This window comes from Mesoplodon densirostris, chromosome 7, assembly GCF_025265405.1.
Source record: "Mesoplodon densirostris isolate mMesDen1 chromosome 7, mMesDen1 primary haplotype, whole genome shotgun sequence".
NCBI lineage: Eukaryota > Metazoa > Chordata > Mammalia > Artiodactyla > Ziphiidae > Mesoplodon > Mesoplodon densirostris.
The window spans coordinates 87,749,117-87,763,700 of NC_082667.1; the positions used below are offsets into that span (position 1 = coordinate 87,749,117).

The 14,584-nt window shown below is 39.9% G+C and overlaps 1 protein-coding gene and 1 pseudogene across 1 annotated transcript in view; both read right to left on the bottom strand.

Annotated features, from left to right (window-relative positions):
- The window catches only part of LOC132493267 (BCL-6 corepressor-like), a 204,718-nt gene that overhangs the window by 180,382 nt on the left and 9,752 nt on the right, over positions 1–14,584 (bottom strand). The gene's annotated exons all lie outside the window — the stretch shown is intronic.
- The window catches only part of LOC132493227 (3-hydroxyisobutyrate dehydrogenase, mitochondrial-like), a 38,205-nt pseudogene that overhangs the window by 15,970 nt on the left and 7,651 nt on the right, over positions 1–14,584 (bottom strand).

The window sequence follows — 14,584 nt, forward strand, 5'->3', positions numbered from 1 at the left end:
TAAAGTGTTTGATACAGTACTTAGATGCATTCTTTTTTCATTAGCCTTGAATATCAATACTCTTAATATCTCCGTTTATAAATGAAGAAATTAAGGAATGGAGAGATAAATGACTTGTCTAAGGTAAGGTACAAAGCTTATTACAAAAAAGATTATACTAAACCAGACCTCTGATTCAGATTCCTATACTTTAATCATTATGGCTTACTGCAGAAGATTAGAGACAGAATTTGACATTGAAAGCTTAGATTCCAGTTTTTAATGAGACTTCTTCACCATGCCTTTATGTCTAAGGGAAAAAATTCTGGTCTGTACTGCCATTAATGGTAATACTGCCTTAGAGAAATGTTCTGGAGGGAAAGGATATTATTCAAATTTATTTTTAAAGTTTTTTTTTTTTGGTTTGACTTTGTTTCTTAGTTTTCTCATGCTAGGATGGGAGGGCAAACAAAACCTAAACTAACAATACCAACTATACGTGTGTGTGTGTGTGAGTGTGCCTGTACTTATAAGTATGAAAATACAACTTACAAGCAAAGGCAAGGCCAGAATCTATAAGGCTAAGGATTTTGACTTTATCTTAGATGCAAGAGAAAGCAATTAAATGAAAAGATAGATGTGTAGATACTAGGCTGTTCAAGTAGAGCAAAGGAGAAATGGTAGTGGCTAAGATGGTGGCAATGAAGATGAAGAGAAACATTATATAAGTGATGAGAGAGAGAGAGATGAGATTCCAGAGGACCTAATGATGCACTCTATGCAGAAAGTGAAGAAAAGGAAGGAATTGAGGACCATTCCCAGGTTTTTGCATTGAGTTACTTTTTGTGTGAATCATGGCACCATTCACTGAGGAAGAAAAGATTTGCAGGATGGGACAGTTTGGAAGAAGGAATAATTGAAGTTTCATTTTAGACATCTTAGCTGTAGAGACGTCAAGCAGTGTTCCTCATATTTCTCCAATGAAAAGAATCACCTGAGGATCTTATTGCACATATGGATTATCACCTTTTCTGCTAGAACTTCTGGTTTGGTAGTCTGAGTTGAACACAAAGTACTGGATTTTCTCACACTGCAGAAGAAAAAAAAAACACACTGAAGGAGGTGGGAAAGAGCTAACCTAAGTAACTTTGGAAAATAGTATTTTAATATACTGTAATTAATATACTGTAAATATACAGTATTTAATATACTGTAATTTAATATACTGTAATTTAATATACTGTAATTTAATTATACTGTAATTTAATATACTGTAATACATGCACAATATATACTGAAAGGCTAAAGACAAGAAGAAATGTACACAGAACCCGGAGGAAGATGGCAGAAGAGTAAGATACGGAGATCACCTTCCTCCCCACAGATACATCAGAAATTCATCTACACAGATACATCAGAAATTCATCTACACGTAGAACAACTCCTACAGAACACCTACTGAACGCTGACAGAAGACCTCAGACCCCCCAAAAGGCAAGAAACTCCCCACATACCTGGGTAGGACAAAAGAAAAAAGAATAAACAGAGACAAAAGGATAGGGACGGGACCTGCACCAGTGGGAGGGAGCCGTGAAGGAGGAAAGGTTTCCACACACTAGAAGCCCCTTCGGGGGCGGAGACTGCAGGTGGCAGAGGGGGAAAGCTTCGGAGTAGCGGAGGAGAGCACAGCAACAGGGGTGTGGAGGGCAAAGCGGAGAGATTCCGGCACAGAGGATCGGTGCCCTCAGGCACACACCAGCCCGAGAGGCTTGTCTGCTCGGCCACCACCGGTGGCGGGGGTGGGGGTGGGGGGGCGCGGGGCTGGGAGCTGAGGCTCGGGTATCGAGTTTCAGTGGGAGCGCAGGGAGAGGACTGGGGCTGGCGGCAGGAAGAGAGCCTGAAGGGGTTAGTGCACCACGGCTAGCCCGGAGGGAGTCCGGGGGAAAAAGTCTGGAGCTGCCGAAGAGGCAAGAGGCTTTTTCTTCCCTTTTGTTTCCTGGTGCGCGAGGAGAGGGCATTAAGAGAACTGCTTAAAGAAGCACCAGAGACGGGCGCGAGCCGTGGCTAAAGGCGCGGACCCCGGAGACGGGCGTGGGACGCTGGGGCTGCTGCTGCCGCCGCCACAAGGCCTGTGTGTGAGCGCAGGTCACTGTCCACCCCGCCTTCCGGGGAGCCTGTGCACCCCGCCACTGCCGGGGTCCCAGGACGCAGGGACGGCTTTCCCGGGAAAGCGCACGGAGCGCCTCGAGCTGGTGCAACGTCACGCCGGCCTCTGCCGCCGAAGGCCCGCCCCACACTGCGCGCCCTTCCCTCCCCTCTGCCTGAGTGAGCCAGAGCCCCTGAATCAGCGGCTCCTTTAAACCCGTCCTGTCTGAGCGAAAAACGGACGCCCTCCGGCGACCTACGCGCAGAGGCGGGGCCAGATCCAAGGCTGAGACCCGGGAGCTGTGAGAGCAGAGAAGAGACAGGGAAATCTCTCTGTGCAGCCTCGGAGGCAGCGGATTAAAGGTCCACTTTATGTGCCCTGAGTCTGTGGAGTGCATGAATGGACAGCGAATCATCCCAAATTGAGGAGGTGGGCTTTGAGGACAAGATTTAAGACTTTTCCCCCTTTTCCTCTTTTTACAACGAATTATCCCAAATTGAGGAGGTGGACTTTGAGAGGAAGATTTTCGATTTTTCCCGCTGCTCTCTTTTTGTGAAGGTGTATGTGTATGCTTCTGTGTGAGATTTTTTCTGTATAGCTTTGCTTCCACCATATGTCCCAGGGTTCTATCTGTCCGTTTTTTTTTTTTTCAATAATTACTTTTTAATTTTAATAACGCTACTATATTTTATACTTTATTCTATTTTACTTTACCTGCTCTTTTTTTCCTACCTTCCCTTCCTCCCTCCCTCCCTCCGCCCCTCCGCCCCTTCTTTCTTTCCTTCCTCCCTCCCTCCTTCTTCCTTTCACTCTTTTTCTTTCCTTCCTCCCTCCCTCCCTCCTGTCTTTCCTTCCTCCCTCCCTCCCACCCTTCTTCCTTTCACTCTTTCTCTTTCCTTCCTCCCTCCCTCCCGTCTATCTGTCTTTCTTTCCTTCCTCCCTCCCTTCTTCCATTCACTCTTTTTCTTTCCTTCCTCCCTCCCACCCTTTTCTTTCTTTCCGTGCTTCCTCCCTCCCTCCCTCCTTTCTTTCTTCCTTCCTTCCTTTCTCTCTCTCTTTCTTTCTTCTACTAATTCTTTCTTTCTACTTTTTCTCCCTTTTATTCTGAGCCGGGTAGATGAAAAGCTCTTGGTGCTGCAGCCAGGAGTCAGTGCTGTGCCTCTGAGGTGGGAGAGCCAACTTCAGGACACGGGTCCACAAGAGACCTCCCAGCTCCACATAATATCAAGCGGCGAAAATCTCCCAGAGATCTCCATCTCAACACCAGCACCCAGCTTCAGTCAACGACCAGCAGGCTACAGTGCTGGTCGCCCTATGCCAAGCAACTAGCAAGGCAGGAACACAACCCCAACCATTAGCAGAAAGGCTGCCTAAAAACATAATAAAGCCACAGGCACCCCAAAACACACCACCAGACATGGACCTGTCCACCAGAAAGACAAGATCGAGCCTCAACCACCAGAACACAGGCACTAGTCCCCCCCACCAGGAAGCCTACACAACCTACTGAAACAACCTTAGCCACTGGGGACACACACCAAAAACAACGGGAACTACGAATCTGCAGCCTGCAAAAGGAGACCCCAAACACAGTAACATAAGCAAAATGAGAAGACAGAAAAACACACAGCAGGTGAAGGAGCAAGATAAAAACCTACCAGACCAAACAAATGAAGAGGTAACAGGCAGTCTACCTGAAAAAGAATTCAGAATAATGATAGTAAAGATGATCCAAGATTCTATTTCCAAGATCCAAAATCTTGGAAACAGAATAGACAAAATGCAAGAAACAGTTAACAAGGACCTAGAAGAACTAAAGATGAATCAAGCATCGATTAAAAACACAATAAATGACATGAAAAATACTCTAGATGGGATCAATAGCAGAATAACTGAGGCAGAAGAACGGATAAGTGAGGTGGAAGATAAAATAGTGGAAATAACTGATGCAGAGCAAAATAAAGAAAAAAGAATGAAAAGAACAGAGGACAGTCTCAGAGACCTCTGGGACAACATTAAGCGCACCAACATTCGAATTATAGGGGTTCCAGAAGAAGAAGAGAAAAAGAAAGGGACTGAGAAAATATTTGAAGAGATTATAGTTGAAAACTTCCCTAATATGGGAAAGGAAATAGTTAATCAAGTCCAGGAGGCACAGAGAGTCCCATACAGAATAAATCCAAGGAGAAATACGCCAAGACACATATTAATCAAACTGTCAAAAATTAAACACAAAGAAAACATATTAAAAGCAGCAAGGGAAAAACAACAAATAACACACAAGGGAATCCCCATCAGGTTAACAGCTGATCTCTCAGCAGAAACTCTACAAGCCAGAAGGGAGAGGCAGGACATAATTAAAGTGATGAAGGAGACAAACCTGCAACCAAGATTACTCTACCCAGCAAGGATCTCATTCAGATTTGATGGAGAAATTAAAAACTTTACAGACAAGCAAAAGCTGAAAGAGTTCAGCACCACCAAACCAGCTTTACAACAAATGCTAAAGGAACTTCTCTAGGCAAGAAACACAACAGAAGGAATATACCTACAATAACGAACCCAAAGCAATTAAGGAAATGGGAATAGGAACATACATATCAATAATTACCTTAAATGTAAATGGACTAAATGCTCCCACCAAAAGATACAGATTGGCTGAATGGATACAAAAACAAGACCCATATATATGCCGTCTACAAGAGACCCACTTCAGACCTAGAGACACATACAGATTGAAAGTAAGGGGATGGGGCTTCCCTGGTGGCGCAGTGGTTGAGAGTCCGCCTGCCGATGCAGGGGACACGGGTTCGTGCCCCGATCCCGGAAGATCCCACATGCCGCGGAGCGGCTGGGCCCGCGAGCCATGGCCGCGGAGCCTGTGTGTCCGGAGCCTGTGCTCCGCAACGGGAGAGGCCACAGCAGTGAGAGGCCCGCGTACAGCAAAAAAAAAAAAAAAAAAAGAAAGTAAGGGGATGGAAAAAGATATTCCATGCAAATGGAAATCACAAGAAAGCTGGAGTAGCAATTCTTATATCAGACAAAATAGACTTTAAAATAAAGACTATTAGAAGAGACAAAGAAGGAAACTACATAATGATAAAGGGATCGATCCAAGAAGATATAACAATTGTAAATATTTATGCACCCAACATAGGAGCACCTCAATACATAAGGCAAATACTAACAGCCATAAAAGGGGAAATCAACAGTAACACACTCATAGTAGGGGACTTTAACACCCCACTTTCACCAATGGACAGATCAGTCAAAATGAAAATAAATAAGGAAACACAAGCTTTAAATGATACATTAAACAAGATGGACTTAATTGATATTTATAGGACATTCCATCCAAAAACAACAGAACACACATTTTTCTCAAGTGCTCATGGAACATTCTCCAGGATAGATCATATCTTGGGTCAAAAATCAAGCCTTGGTAAATTTAAGAAAATTGAAATTGTATCAAGTATCTTTTCCGACCACAATGCTATGAGACTAGACTTCAATTACAGGAAAAGATCTGAAAAAAAATACAAACACATGGAGGCTAAACAATACACTACTCAATAACGAAGTGATCACTGAAGAAATCAAAGAGGAAATAAAAAAATACCTAGAAACAAATGACAATGGAGAAATGATGACCCAACACTATGGGACGCAGCAAAAGCAGTTCTAAGGGGGAAGTTTATAGCAATACAATCCCACCTTAAGAAACAGGAAACATCTCAAGTAAACAACCTGACCCTGCACCTAAAGCAATTAGGGAAAGAAGAACAAAAAACCCCCAAAGTTAGCAGAAGGAAAGAAATCATAAAGATCAAATCAGAAATAAATGAAAAAGAAATGAAGGAAACGACAGCAAAGATCAATAAAACTAAAAGCTGGTTCTTTGAGAAGATAAACAAAATTGATAAACCATTAGCCAGACTCATTAAGAAAAAAAGGGAGAAGACTCAAATCAATAGAATTAGAAATGAAAAAGGAGAAGTAACAACTGACACTGCAGAAATACAAAAGATCAGGAGAGATTACTACAAGCAACTCTATGCCAATAAAATGGACAACCTGGAAGAAATGGACAAATTCTTAGAAATGCACAACCTGCCAAGACTGAATCAGAAAGAAATAGAAAATATGAATAGACCAATCACAAGCACTGAAATTGAAACTGTGATTAAAAATCTTCCAACAAACAAAAGCCCAGGACCAGATGGCTTCACAGGCAAATTCTATCAAACATTTAGAGAAGAGCTAACACCCATCCTTCTCAAACTCTTCCAAACAATTTCAGAGGAAGGAACACTCCCAAACTCATTCTACGAGGCCACCATCACCTTGATACCAAAACCAGGCAAGGATGTCACAAAGAAAGAAAACTACAGGCCAATATCACTGATGAACATAGATGCAAAAATCCTCAACAAAATACTAGCAAACAGAATCCAACAGCACATTAAAAGGATCATACACCATGATCAAGTGGGGTTTATTCCAGCAATGCAAGGATTCTTCAATATACGCAAATCAATCAATGTGATACACCATATTAACAAACTGAAGAAGAAAAACCATATGATCATCTCAATAGATGCAGAGAAAGCTTTCGACAAAATTCAACACCCATTTATGATAAAAACCCTGCAGAAAGTAGGCATAGAGGGAACTTTCCTCAACATAATAAAGGCCATATATGACAAACCCACAGCCAACATCATCCTCAGTGGTGAAAAACTGAAACCATTTCCACTAAGATCAGGAACAAGACAAGGCTGCCCACTCTCACCACTCTTATTGAACTTAGTTTTGGAAGTTTTAGCCACAGCAATCAGAGAAGAAAAGGAAATAAAAGGAATCCAAATTGGAAAAGAAAAAGTAAAGCAGTCACTGTTTGCAGATGACATGATACTATACATAGAGAATCCTAAAGAGGCTACCAGAAAACTACTAGAGCTAATCAATGAGTTTGGTAAAGTAGCAGGATACAAAATTAATGCACAGGGGCTTCCCTGGTGGCGCAGTGGTTGAGAGTCCGCCTGCCGATGCAGGAGACACGGGTTCGTACCCCGGTCTGGGAAGATCCCACATGCCATGGAGCGGCCAGGCCCGTGAGCCATGGCTACTGAGCCTGCACGTCCGGAGCCTGTGCTCCGCAATGGGAGAGGCCACAACAGTGAGAGGCCCGCGTACCGCAAAAAAAAAAAAAAAAAAAAAAAAAAAAATTAAGGCACAGAAATCTCTGGCATTCCTGTACACTAATGATGAAAAATCTGAAAATGAAATCAAGAAAACACTCCCATTTACCACTGCAACAAAAAGAATAAAATATCTAGGAATAAACCTACCTAAGGAGACAAAAGACCTGTATGCAGAAAATTATAAGGCACTGAAAAAAGAAATTAAAGATGATACAAATAGATGGAGAGATATACCATGCTCCTCGATTGGAAGAATCAATATTGTGAAAATGACTCTACTACCCAAAGCAATCTACAGATTCAATGCAATCCCTATCAAACTACCACTGGCATTTTTCACAGAACTAGAACAAAAAATTTCAAGATTTGTTTGGAAAAACAAAAGACCCCGAATAGCCAAAGCAATCTTGAGAACGAAAAACGGAGCTGGAGGAATCAGGCTCCCTGACTTCAGACTATACTACAAAGCTACAGTAATCAAGACAGTGTGGTACTGGCACAAAAACAGAAAGATAGATCAATGGAACAGGATAGAAAGCCCAGAGATAAACCCACGCACATATGGCCAACTTATCTTTGATAAAGGAGGCAGGAATGTACAGTGGAGAAAGGACAGCCTCTTCAATAAGTGGTGCTGGGAAACCGGACAGGGACATGTAAAAGTATGAGATTAGATCATTCCCTACCTAACACCATACACAAAAATAAGCTCAAAATGGATTAAAGATCTAAATGTAAGGCCAGAAACTATCAAACTCTTAGAGGAAAACATAGGCAGAACACTCCATGACATAAATCACAGCAAGATCCTTTTGGACCCACCTCCTAGAGAAATGGAAATAAAAACAAAGATAAACAAATGGGACCTAATGAAACTTCAAAGCTTTTGCACAGCAAAGGAAACCATAAACAAGACCAAAAGAGAACCCTCAGAATGGGAGAAAATATTTGCAAATGAAGCAACTGACAAAGGATTAATCTCCAAAATTTATAAACAGCTCATGCAGCTCAATAGCAAAAAAACAAACAACCCAATCCAAAAATGGGCAGAAGACTTATATAGGCATTTCTCCAAAGAAGATATACAGACTGCCAACAAACACATGAAAGAATGCTCAGCATCATTAATCATTAGAGAAATGCAAATCAAAACTACAATGAGATATCATCTCACACCAGTCAGAATGGACATCATCAAGAAATCTAGAAACAATAAATGCTGGAGAGGGTGTGGAGAAAAGGGAACACTCTTGCACTGCTGGTGGGAATGTGAATTGGTACAGCCACTATGGAGAACAGTATGGAGGTTCCTTAAAAAACTACAAATAGAACTACCATATGACCCAGCAATCCCACTACTAGGCATATGCCCTGAGAAAACCATAATTCAAAAAGAGACATGTACCAAAATGTTCATTGCAGCTCTATTCACAATAGCCTGGAGATGGAAACAACCTAAGTGTCCATCATCGGATGAATGGATAAAGAAGATGTGGCACATATATACAATGGAATATTACTCAGTCATAAAAAGAAATGAAACTGAGCTATTTGTAATGAGGTGGATAGACCTAGAGTCTGTCATACAGAGTGTAGTAAGTCAGAAAGAGAAAGACAAATACAGTATGCTAAACCATATATATGGAATTTTTAAAAAATGTCATGAAGAACCTAGGGGTAAAACGGGAATAAAGACACAGACCTACTTGAGAATGGACTTGAGGATATGGGGAGGGGGAAGGGTAAGCTGTGACAAAGCGAAAGAGAGGCATGGACATATATACACTACCAAACGTAAGGTAGATAGATAGTGGGAAGCAGCCGCAGAGCACAGGGAGATCAGCTTGGTGCTTTGTGACCGCCTGGAGGGGTGGGATGGGGAGGGTGGGAGGGAGGGAGATGCATGAGGGAAGGGATGTGGGAACAGATGTATATGTATGACTGATTCACTTTGTTATAAAGCAGCAACTAATAAAAAAAAAAGAAATGTACACAAATATTGAACTTGTTAGTAAATTTATTTTTAACACGTGTACAGGTTAATGATTTTTAAATATTTTATGTGTATTCCAGAATTGAGCAAATGAATAAATAGACTGCAAATAATGAGAATCAGGTTTCTAATTGTTAAAGAAAAGAGTTACAAATAAGGAAAGGGTAAGAGAGGCTAGAATAAACCCTGTGGTGTTGGATTGGAATCAAGGTATCAATTTGAATTCATATATCAATTTGAAGTTATATATATATGTAGATAGACAGATGATAGATAATGTGTGTGTGTGCACACATGTGTGTGTATACACACACACCCAGATAGATAATATGAAAATAGAGATACTTGTATATTTTTATATATTCGTATATATATTTTTAGCTCTCTCTGCTGAAAACACAATGAGGTAGCTTGGATAGTGATAAATCCACCTCATACCAAGATTCTGGTTTCTGAATACCATTATTAATGCAAGGAACAAGAACTCCATGGAGAAATGACTGATTCAAGGCTGAGACAGAGGAAAGTAAAAGATGGGTCTGGAGCATTTTGTGGTGTCAGAAAATAAGATATTACTCCAACAATTGTATGGCCATGTAGGAAAAATATAGGAGACAGCTGGAAGGAGTACCAGTGACCAAATATGGAACACTTTGAGAAACAAAACTATTAATGATAGTAATACATTTTAACCCGTAGAATAAAATAAATATCCACAAGTTCACACTGATGTATGTATATATATGAACAAATAACCAGATAAATACATAAATGAAGGAGAAGAATAGCTCTTTCTTATACTCAAATTATAGTTAATAAATGTAGAGGGAATGATGGGAATAGAAAATGAACAATCATCAAACACCACAGTAATGGGTAGAGTCAAAAATTATTGAGGGATGCTAAAATTAGTATGGGAAAATTAAACAAGAAGCAGAATATTTGAACAATCTCAAATAATTACAAAGGGAAAAATAGTGATTTTGCAGCTATCATTATAACTAAGTCATCAAAGTTAATATCCCCAGTAGTGAGACATACAGATTTGTTTGTACCTCTAATATGTACTGAAAATGGCATATCTCTCCTGAAGTGTTCTTGTCAAGAAATACATATCCTCAGTCTAACCATGAGAAAATATCAAACAAACCCTATTTGAGAAAAATTCTACAAAATGACTGGCTAGGATTTTCCATTAGTTCAAGGTCATAACAGACAAAAAAAGACTGAGGAACTATCCTAGATTAGAGAAGAATGGGGAGATATGACAAGCAAATGCAATAAGGGATCCTAGATTTGAATCTGGACCACAAGACAATAGGCAATATTTGAATACCAGTCTATAAATTGTTAGTAGCATTGTGACAATGTAAACTTTCTGCTTTCAATAATTATACTCTAGTAATATAAAATGTTAACATTTGGGGAAGCTGAGTAAAGGGTATATGGGAACTCATACTGCTATGTTTGAAGTTTTTTGATAAATAAGATTTGATAACACAGTTTTATAAAACCTTAGTTTGGACATTTCTGAACCTCTTTTTTGTTTCCTTATGGAAGAAAGCTGCTTGTTTAGGGTTAATACTAATTCAATGGGGGTAAGATTTACACAGGACCAACCCTAACAATAATAGTGTGTGGCACAGGAAACAACTTTGAATGGCCATTTCAAGGAACAATATACTTAAGTGTATACAATGAGTAAAATGGATGAACTACACAAATTAATGAGTTGAAAAACCATAGAATCACAGAATTTTCTCACTGTAAAGGCTCTTACTTTCATAACTTTTCAGAACTTTTCCGTTCCTATGGGTAAATACCAAAGAGCAGGATTACTAGATCACTGTATGGTAAAAGTACGTTTATTTTGTAAGAAACTGCCAAGTATCCCACTAGCCACAAATGAGAATTCCAATTGTTCTGCATCATCACCAACTTCGGTATTTCAGTTTGGGGATTTTAGCCATTTAAATAGGTGTGTAGTGGTATCTCATTATTGTTCTAACTCAAAATTCACTGATGACATGGAATGTGTAGCATCTTTTCATATGCTTATTTGCCATGTGTCTATTTTCTTTGTTTAACCATAGTAGTTTTGGTGTTTTTTTTTTTAACCAAGGCCTGCTAACTCTTGTCCTCCTGTGTCTATTTATGTTGTCTTTTTTCTTTCTTTCTTCTTTTTTTGAACTTTTGATCATTTAGTCTTTTTCCTGGTTATGTCCAATTATTTTTTATACTAAAATTGGGCTTAACTTATTTTAGGAAACTATAAAGATACCTCCACATTCTGGGTGTTGTTATCTTTCTCTTGAAAAGATTTACTTTGGCCCAAGGCAGACACTTACTATAGGGACTGGTAACCTTAGTCCATTCTCAGTTTGAGCTCATTCAAAGCCATTTTTCAGTCTGTGTGAAGGTTGGTCTATTTCTGTCTTGTCCTTCCCTACGGGTGTTGCCATTTGGGATTACCATGTGAAAGTTCGGATTCTCCCTATTCCCAACTACCCTTGTATTTGTTAGGCTTTAAATGTAATGGTTCCCACAGCCCTGTGAGACTAAAGATACACTTAGCTTCTCATTCCATTAGTTGTTGCCTTTAGCTTGAGCTGTTGCCCTTTGGCTTCTGTGGCTAGAGTCTTTTGAACTCCTTGGCTTTTCAGTTCCTAGGCTGTAAGATTTGAATCAGCAAATGCCCAAAGGAGAAAAGCTGCACCAAATGTCAAGCTTGCGTCTGTGTTTCCCTTCTCTCCACAACTTGGCCCACATGTCTTGGTGTCTCTCTAACATTCAGATGCCAGCAAACAGATGTTTTCTTACTTTGAACAGCTTTTCTAAAAGCTGTAGACTTCACCTGATCTTATGTTATTATTGAACTACCATCTCAATTACCCCTAGGAAGAAAATTTACAATTTTATGTTTTATTTTTTATTTTCTATATTACCTCAGTTTCTGTAGAGACCTTTTACCTCACTGTTCGGTCTAGTTCCTGTGTTAGCAGTAAGATGGAGATAAGGTGGAGGCTAAGAATACTGGGGGGAAATCACTGATGAATGATATGTCTCATTCTTTTTGTTTTTCCTCTCCTTATTTATTACTCTGGCAGCCTACACCTGCCTTTCTTCATTTGACCCAGTTGCCCAAATAAGAAACCCACTCTGGTAAAGACCTGACTTTACTCTCATAAATGTCTGCATGTTAGGATTAGCTAGATGATGAACACCATGCCAGAGTTCTTTGGGTGAGACTTTTGCCGACTTTTGTTAGCCCTTTAGTTTGCCTCTTGCCAACGCTGCTCAGATTGTTGAGGTTTTCTAAGATTCTGTAGGTCAAACCTCTCTACCTGCATACCAGATGAGCCCTTCTCTCTTTCCTGACCTCACTTGTGGGAGGTTAGCCCTCGGTTCTTCTTTTTCCCCATCCAATCATAATCGTTCATGAATTCTAAAAGGCCCTCAAAGTATCTGTCGTCCCTTTCTCTCTTCTCTTTTCTATCAACACTGTTAAATATTAACCATATATGTGCACACCTCTTTCTTACTTACAGTGGAATATTGGAAGGCTCGATCATTAAGTGTGAGTCCCACCAAACTAGGACTCATACAACACTCTCCTCCAGGCCAAAACTTTTGATATCCACTGGGTTTTTCTTATACTATCTTATATGTAGCTAAATTTGTAATGATTTAGTTAATTCCTGAGTTATGTGACAATAAGAAATCAGTCAAATTAGCACTACAGAAGTGCAGCTTAGACCTAGGGACCAGAACCAAGGACCACAAAAACCTGTTAACCAATAAGTTTCACTTGTACTTCATGTTTAACAACTGCTGAGGGTGAATGGGAAGTAAGGGAAAAAGAGTTTAACTTCATATCACAGAAACTTGCGCTAAAATGAAGAGGAAAATGACCCAGTTCCTGGTTCAAGTCACTGTAATCTGCTTCAATAAATAATAACAGCACACAAGGAAAACAAACACTATATGATAGGAAAAACGGATAATTAATTACCAGATCAGGGAGGACAGATTACACTTGCTATGGGATTTCATTAAAGAAGGATTCCAAAAAGTACTGGCTTCTTCTGAGAAGACTTCCCAGAACAGGTAGCATTTAAACTGAGTCTTGAACAAGTATATAGAGGGTAGGGAACAGGCCTTCCGGGCAGGGAACAGGCACAGTGTCAGGAATGGCACAAAGGGCTTATGGAATAGGGGACAAAACTGGCTGAACACAGGAGTGCTACATGTTGGGGAATATGGGGGAAGGCTGGCTGAGGTTGGTTAAATGAAACATAATTAGATGGAAGAGAAAGTAGGTGGAAAGACACATGGAAGACTGTGGAAAGCCCCTGACGATGGAGGTCAGCATAATAATATGAAGAACTCAGTGGTACTTTGACACTGTATGTATGTCTAGGTTTAAAAAATCAGGAAAACACAAAAAACAATAAACTACTGATATAATGATATGTAACCAGAGGCCAGATACCAAAGAATACACACTGTGTCTTTCCATGTATGTCATATATGGTGATAGAGGTCAGCTTAGGTGTTGCCCTGGGAGAGTATGGAACAGAAAGAAGTAACAGAGAACCGTGTAGGGTGTTAGAAATATTTTATAATATCTTGATCTGGTGTTGCATACATGGGTGCATAGAGATGTAAAAATTCAGTTATTAGCAATGCAGTTAACCTACTAGAGTTTTTTTTATAATGTATGCGTACATTAAAAAAAACTCTAGTAGGTTAATTAGGCTGTCAGTTGTATGAAGTAAATTTTGGTCAAGGAATAGCCAAGGTAGTAATGCAGTAATAAGTTATAAATGTACTCACTGTGCTCTAGAATGTCACAATTGGAATATAAGAAATATGTGTAAGAAAAAAGACAAATATTCAACATTGATGGTTGGATGAGCTGAATAAGTTAGATCACTCTACTTTCAATTTAAGAACTTGGCCAGTGTTTGGATACCTCTGAACAAAGAAAAAAAAGAAATACAATTTTTATTATGCATATGCTATGTATCAATCCCTGACTTATATTTTGACACATATAAACATGGGAAATATTGCACCTTGTAACTGAGACAATGAAGATGAGTGAGGTAGCTGGTTTTGACACTAGAGGCTGAGAAAACCATCAGCTCATAATCGTAAGAAGTCTGAAGTCGGAGGAAAAGAATCAAGAGGAAATAGTGGTAAGTGCCAGGAGCTTCTGGAAACTACATCAGAGATGAAGACTCCAGGACTGTTGAGCTT